Raw genomic sequence first — 6,710 nt, 5'->3', positions numbered from 1 at the left:
CTGCCTCTGTTCTAATTCCAGGCTAAGGAACAGCCTCAGTCATGGGTCCGGGACAAGAAGCCTAAGCAGGGAGTTAGGAGACTGAGTTTCTAGACCTGTTGTTGATGACGGGATGGCCTGGGGCGAGTCCCTGCCCCTCTTTAGCCTCAGTTTACTCTTCTATGATTTGGGGGCTGAATGCTCTCTGATGTGTCAACTCAGCAATGACTCAATTGGCCAATACAGAAACAACCTTTCCTCCCCGTTCCACCTTCCTGGACAGAGAACACAGGACATGAGCTTTATGGGTTTGGAGTTGAATCAGAATCATGTACGAGGCTGGATTTCAGCTAGTTCTTCACTGATGGGTGGGATTCAAAAGTCGTTGAAGGCATGGGGAGTGCAGTCTTATAAACAAGGAAATGAGACTAGGCCCAAGGCAGAGTCTTAGAAACAAGGGAAATGAGAAAAGGCCCAAGGCAGAGGGGTAGATGAGGTGACTGGGTAAGACCCTTCCCACCTGGTCCCACATGAGCAGGAAGCCTGTTGATTTTTAAGCGTGAGAATTTAAAGCGTGAGAATTTAGGAGACTTAAATATGTCTGAAAGCAAAATACATTTCCCCATCCCCCCCAACTCCAGCTCTTCATCTGAGGTTTCCCTCTGGCAGGTCCGACAAACCACCTTTCCAGCCAGAGCTGCTGTCAGTTCAAAAGTTTAGTTCTGGCACCTTAAGACCAGAGTCTGCTCAAGGCTGGTCTTTTCTAAAAAAGGTTCCTTAACCCTGCGGGGATCTCTGGCAGAGGAGAAACTGGTCTAAGAAAGGGGAACGATCAGCCACGATGCATATCCGGGGCCACTTTGCTAAGCCTGTGCCATTTCTGTGGGAAAATGTCTGCTCTGCCTCCAGCCTCCCTTCCTAGCTAACAAGTGCCTGATCCCAGCGCCCCCATCAGGGCCCCACAGCAGAGCCAGCAGCAGCCCCTGTGGGAGGAGCCAGTCAGTGGGGAGAGTAGCCTGTTCTCTGGTTTCCATGGCAATAGATGCTCCTTCCTCCCAGTCTCCTGGCTCCAGGGAAAGACAAGGACACCCAAGAGAAGACAGTGGCAACCAGGGGGAGAGAAGCAGCAGCAGGCCCCTCCCCTTGGAGCCCAGACAGCTGCCTCCCCACAAGTTGGCAGTTCCAGCTCTCACTGACCTTGGGCAGCCAGGCCCCAGGTCTGGACCTTGGCTGGCTCATCTGGAAAAGGAGAGAGCTGGACTCGAGATGATCCCGCAAAACCTTGCCAGCTCCAAAGCCCCAGGGTCCAGCAGCTTGTCTAACAAGACCGGTCACTGGAATGGCCTGGCCCTGTCCCCAGCCCTTGGTGTAAGAGACATCACTAAGCACGGAACTCCACAGCCCGGGAGTCTGTCTGCCTATCGGTCCCCCCAGCTCACAATGGTCTGTTCTCCAGGAGATCGTCTCAGTGGGTCCATCACACACATTCCTGGGGTTCCCAGTGCCCAGGTCTGCTGGGGTTCACTCAAGCCTCAGTATCGCAGGGGAGCTGGAATGTCATGCTACCCCACCCAGCCGTGTGCATTCTACCTCGCTGGAGTCATTTGGGTTCGACTTTCAAGTTTCGGTGTGCACAGCCCTCCAGGGACTGGTCTTTATCGTGACTGCTCCACTGAAGAAACCCAAAAGAGAACCCCGAAAGAGGTTATTCCACTCGGTGAGGAGCGTGCTGGGGTGTGTGCATTCTACCTCGCTGGAGTCATTTGGGTTCGACTCTCAAGTTTCGGTGTGCACAGCCCTCCAGGGACTGGTCCTTATCGTGACTGCTCCACTGAAGAAACCCAAAAAAGAAGAACCCAAAAAGATGTTATTCCATTTGGTGAGGAGCGTGCTGGGGTAAGATGGCTGCGGGGATTGAGCGACACTCCCCAGGCAAAGGTGAACCCTGAGCAAAAGCAGGGAACTGTGGACTCCCACTGTCCCTTGGGTTTGGGGGAGCATTTGTAATTGTGGTTGATTGGCCTAAAGTGGAATGAGGGGTGCAGCATGAGATGAGGGTAGAGAGGAAGGACAGAAATGTGGGTGAAGAATACCAGGTTTATTGACATGCAGGGCTTCCCAGGGCTGCACTAAGAGGAGAAAGGGGAGTTCAGGGACTGGAAGTACAAGCCCTGTGCCCATGCTGGCTTTCTGGGAAGTGGTGAGGGGACTGAAGGGAGAGGGGACTGGCCCTTACTCAGGGCAGATTGTCACTCAGCCTCCCCAGGAGCCTGCTGGGGGCACACTTGCTCCCATTCTATGCACAGAGGAGGAGCAACTCAGGGCCACAGAGTGACCGCACCTAGCCAGCCAGCTGCTCCTTTCCAGGAGTGTACAGTCTTGCTGGGCAATAAAATCAAGAATCATGAAAACATTAGCCCCTGATTCTAAAATGATGTGTGGCTCTCCTCCCCGCTGTCCTCCGGGGTCCAGAAGCTCAGAAAGGTCAATACTGAATGGGAGAGCTGAGGACAGGATTCTCAATGTAGGGAGCCTTCAGCCCCACTAAGCCCCACTCCCCCGCCAGGCCCATCACACCTCTAACTGTTCTGGGAAATGGTTAAGCAGAGCATTTCCAGGCCTCAAGTCAGGCGCTTCCTTAAACCCTAGCACAAAGCTGGTCTAAACAGAAGAAATCTGATGAGCTCCCAACACTGAGCAATCTCACTGTATTAGTCCCTGCAAGTCGGCCCACGGGATGAGCGCTCTATATAGGAAGCTAATTGGGGCTCCTGGTACCTGTGCGAGGGCTCAAGAGGGGCCAGGGCCTCCCACGCTGACAGCCTTTGTTTTCAATTGTGTGCTCATTTTGAGTTGGTTTTTATTAACATGTTAAACTCTCCGCTTTTGGACTAAGACTTTAGAGCCAAATAGCCGAGGAACATCGCAGAGAATGTGCTGGAGATGAAGTTTAAGGGTCCTCCCTCCCAAGGGGAACCCAGGGCAAGCAGCTGCTGGGACCCTCACAACCCAAGGACACCTAATCAGTGTCCTCTCCCTAGGAACTCCTGGAGATAGGGCTGTGTTGTATTACTTTGCATATGTTACATAACACGGCCTAGCACAGCGCCCAGTACATGGCAAGTAATTAATGGAATAAATGAGCTATTGAATCAGTGAATGATTAATAACATAGTTTTCAGTCAGCCAACAAGTGATCAGTCTGCTGCACATAGAATTTTGCACCCTAATACTATAGTAGTGATTTACATTGGATTCACAGAATTTGGGGTTTAAAAGGGAATTTGAATTAAGCTAATCTGGTGGGGTTTCTTTAATTGTAACCTATTAATGGATCATGAAATTAATCTATTTAATGAGTCCTGGCCATCATTTTATAAATGAGATTAGAATGAAATGAAGTGGAGGGGAGGGGAAGGGGAAGAGGGAAGGAGATCAGAATGCATCCCATGTAGTAAGGGTGAGTACAGATGAGCCAGGCTTGTACTTGTGGAGTACTGGGGTGTATATTAGGTGTACATGTCTTAATACGTCCAAAAGCCACTGATTCCACTACTTTAGAGTCCACATCTGGAACAAGTGATTTTCCAGCCTTTCTGAGAGCCTCTTGTTATAGAAATTGAATTTCATCCAGAAGCAACCTGTTCCACTTATAGACTGTCTGTGGGAATTACACGGTTCAGAACACACCACATCACGCAAACACATACAAACCAAAATAGTTTCATGAAGCAATACTTACTCTTACTACGTATAATGACATACACTATGATATTTTATTATGTTTCTTTTTGTTATTGTTGTTAATCTTCACCCGAGGATATTTTTCCCATTGATTTTTTTTAGAAAGAATGGAAGGAAGGAAGGGAGGGAGGGGGAGAGAGAGAGAAACATTGATGTGAGAGAGATATATGGATTGGTTGCCTCCTGTACACACACCAACTGGGGCTGGGGATCGAGCCTGCAACCCAGGTACATACTCTTGACTGGGAATCAAACCCAAGACCCTCCAGTGTGTGGGTCCACCTTCTAACCACTGATCCACACTGGCCAGGGCCTCTATTTTATTTTTTTAAGGATGTGGTGATGACCTATTAAATAGATTTCACAAGCTACTGATGCACTGAACTAGATGCTATCTAATACTCTGAAAATAGCAGGCTGGGGTTCTGGGAAGAGTTTCACATCAATCCCATTCCTTTTCATGATGTTCAGCTGCATGTCCACATTTGGCTGTGTGCAAAGGAAGATAACCGCCTGCTGAGCTAGAGCCCGGCTCACAGAGGAGTGGTCACAGTCTCTGACTGTCCGTCACTGACCCCATGGGCAAGCTCGCTGAGAGAGGAGTGTGAGTCTAGCACAGAGCATGCTAACAGCTCCTGCAAATACATAACTATTCTTGGTTCTCCTGCTGAAAACACAGTGGCCATCATGTGTTTCCTCTTCAGGTTTGAAGGCAGAAGCATTTGAAGATTAAAAGTTAGAAGCAAAGTTTGAATGGTGATTTTTTATTCCCCAACCCAACATGGAAGAGGTCTTTGGAGAGCCAACCTAATCAAATAAAGTAGAATCAATTTACTGGAGACATAATCCAACTTGCATAATTGTCCTGGCTGGTTTTCACCACAGCTGTTCACAAAGACATGGTTCATTAAATAATGAAGTCTTCATCACTCTCCTTCACCGGGCTGCAATTCTTTACCCCACACCATCACACAAGTGCCGCCTTCATTCGCATGCGGTGCCATGAAGCGCCACTGCGGTAATCGGGGGATTTATTTTTATGACACTTGATTAACTAGACATCATCAATTGCATCTACTAAAAGCCACTGTATTTTCCCCAATGGAGAGGCCCTTACTATGTAATCACAGTAGGCTATGGGCTCCCTCTGGACAAGGACCACATCCCTTGATCTTTTTATTTCCAGGCCTAAGCAAAGTGCCTGGCATTTGGTGGGTGCAAAAAAAGATGTGCCTGGAATCCAGAGGAAAACATCTCCAGTTCGGGATCCTTCAGGGCCTCAGGAGAGCAAGGCTGGCAGCCCTGCTTGCCATGAACATTTGGTCTCGAATCGTGTCCCCGCTTCTTTTCCAGTTTGTTAATTTTCCACTTGACTGGACCAAATTGTCCAAGTTTGCATGAAAGCAGACAGGACTCTCAAAATCTCCTCTGGCCAACAGGAGGTTCAGCAATGCCAGGTTTGCTGTCTTCGTGCTCAGAGGCACACTTAACCCCGCTGAGTGGCGGGGAACCTGTGCCGATCTCAGGCTTCCAGAAGAATGTCACTGCTCAAAGGAGGCGACAGGAAGCTGGGCTGCCTAGAGGTAGCAACGACCTTGTCAGTTTTCTGAGGCGTGAGAAGTCAGCCAATTGGTTTACAAGCATGGGAAGGAAGACATTGTAAAACGGGCAGATTTATGGTTTAGACCAACTCACACTTCTTCAAACACAGATGGGTAGCCCCACCTCCAGAACTTCTGACTCAGGAATGTGCTTCTCTAACAAGTTCCCAGGTTGATGCTGCTTCTCCTGGCACCCCACTTTGAGAAGCACTAGTTTAGACTGCTGATTACAAGCAAGGCTCTGGGACCAGCTAGCTAGATTGGAGTCCTAAATCCACCATTTACTAGTCTGTCATTCCAGGCAAGTCATTTAAATCCTCCCAGCCCCATGATGCCAAGTGTCAAACAAAGGCACCAAGAGCAAATTCATCCCAAGGTTGTTTTGAAGGTCAACAGAGAATATCCATTGGTTACCAGAGTGCTTGGCAGGCAGAAAGGGCTCCAAGTTAACCACATAAGGGAGAAGTAGGAACGTGCCCTGCCACCGCTGCTGCATGAACCTGGGCAAGCTCTCTCTGTGCTTTGTGTCTTCATTAGTAACCCAGGGGCATGGACATCTTATAATGGGTTGACGGTGCCTTTACCCTAGAAGCTTCCAAAGCCCTTTGTTCCTTCCCCTACCACTCAGCACCAGCTCAGCCTCCCTAAACACACCCGATCACTCAGGCTTCCCACCACCAGGCGTGAAGCAAGGCAACTCAAGACGGCCTTGACAGCATGTCCTGACTCCTTTGCCCTGAAGGTCTTCCCCTTCGGCTGCACCCACCTGGCTCAGCTAACCGGAGCTACGGGCCCACTTCCTCAGCAGGACAACCTCGGATCCGTCTTGCCGAATCCCTCTTGCACACTGCCACAATGTTTCTGTCTCATTTGCAATCAGCTCCACTCATGCCATTCACTGACATTCTTCAGTGGTTGCACTCTGGACTGGAAGATGAGCAGAGCTCATGGAAGTGTCTGGAGGGGACTGTGTGTTCAGGTGGGTATGGGAGGATGAGGCATACCCTCTCAGAGCCCAGTCGGGAAGAGGGGGACCTTGGGAGGAAGTCTGAAGTTCAAATTCTGCACTGACTATACAAAACTCACTGCCCCCCGCCATATTTTCATTAGCCCCATCGCAGTCCCCCGCACCAGCTTTCTGCTGATAGCTGATGACAGGAAGAGCGCTCCTGTTGGCACACGGCTGCTGTGCATTTTGCTTTTATCAGATGTTGGCAAAATTTCCCCATCAAGGAAGATAAATTCGAGGTGATATTAATAAACATCCAAATGCGGAGATCAGATCTGGCTGTGCTCTCAGTGATCCAGCAGCAGTAAGCCATTCCCAGCCAGAGAGCCTGGAGCTGAAGATTCTGCCGAAAATGTCCTGAGGGCTAGACTCTCCTA

General features: G+C 49.6%; 1 protein-coding gene across 32 annotated transcripts in view; it reads right to left on the bottom strand.

Moving 5' to 3' along the window:
• Positions 1-6,710, bottom strand: part of KCNMA1 (potassium channel, calcium activated large conductance subfamily M alpha, member 1) — a 697,075-nt gene that overhangs the window by 416,371 nt on the left and 273,994 nt on the right. The gene's annotated exons all lie outside the window — the stretch shown is intronic.

The sequence above is a fragment of the Myotis brandtii genome, unplaced genomic scaffold, assembly GCF_000412655.1.
Source record: "Myotis brandtii unplaced genomic scaffold, ASM41265v1 scaffold190, whole genome shotgun sequence".
Taxonomy (NCBI): domain Eukaryota; kingdom Metazoa; phylum Chordata; class Mammalia; order Chiroptera; family Vespertilionidae; genus Myotis; species Myotis brandtii.
Note: the sequence above shows the minus strand (reverse complement) of the source record. Positions and strands in the feature narration are given on the sequence as shown.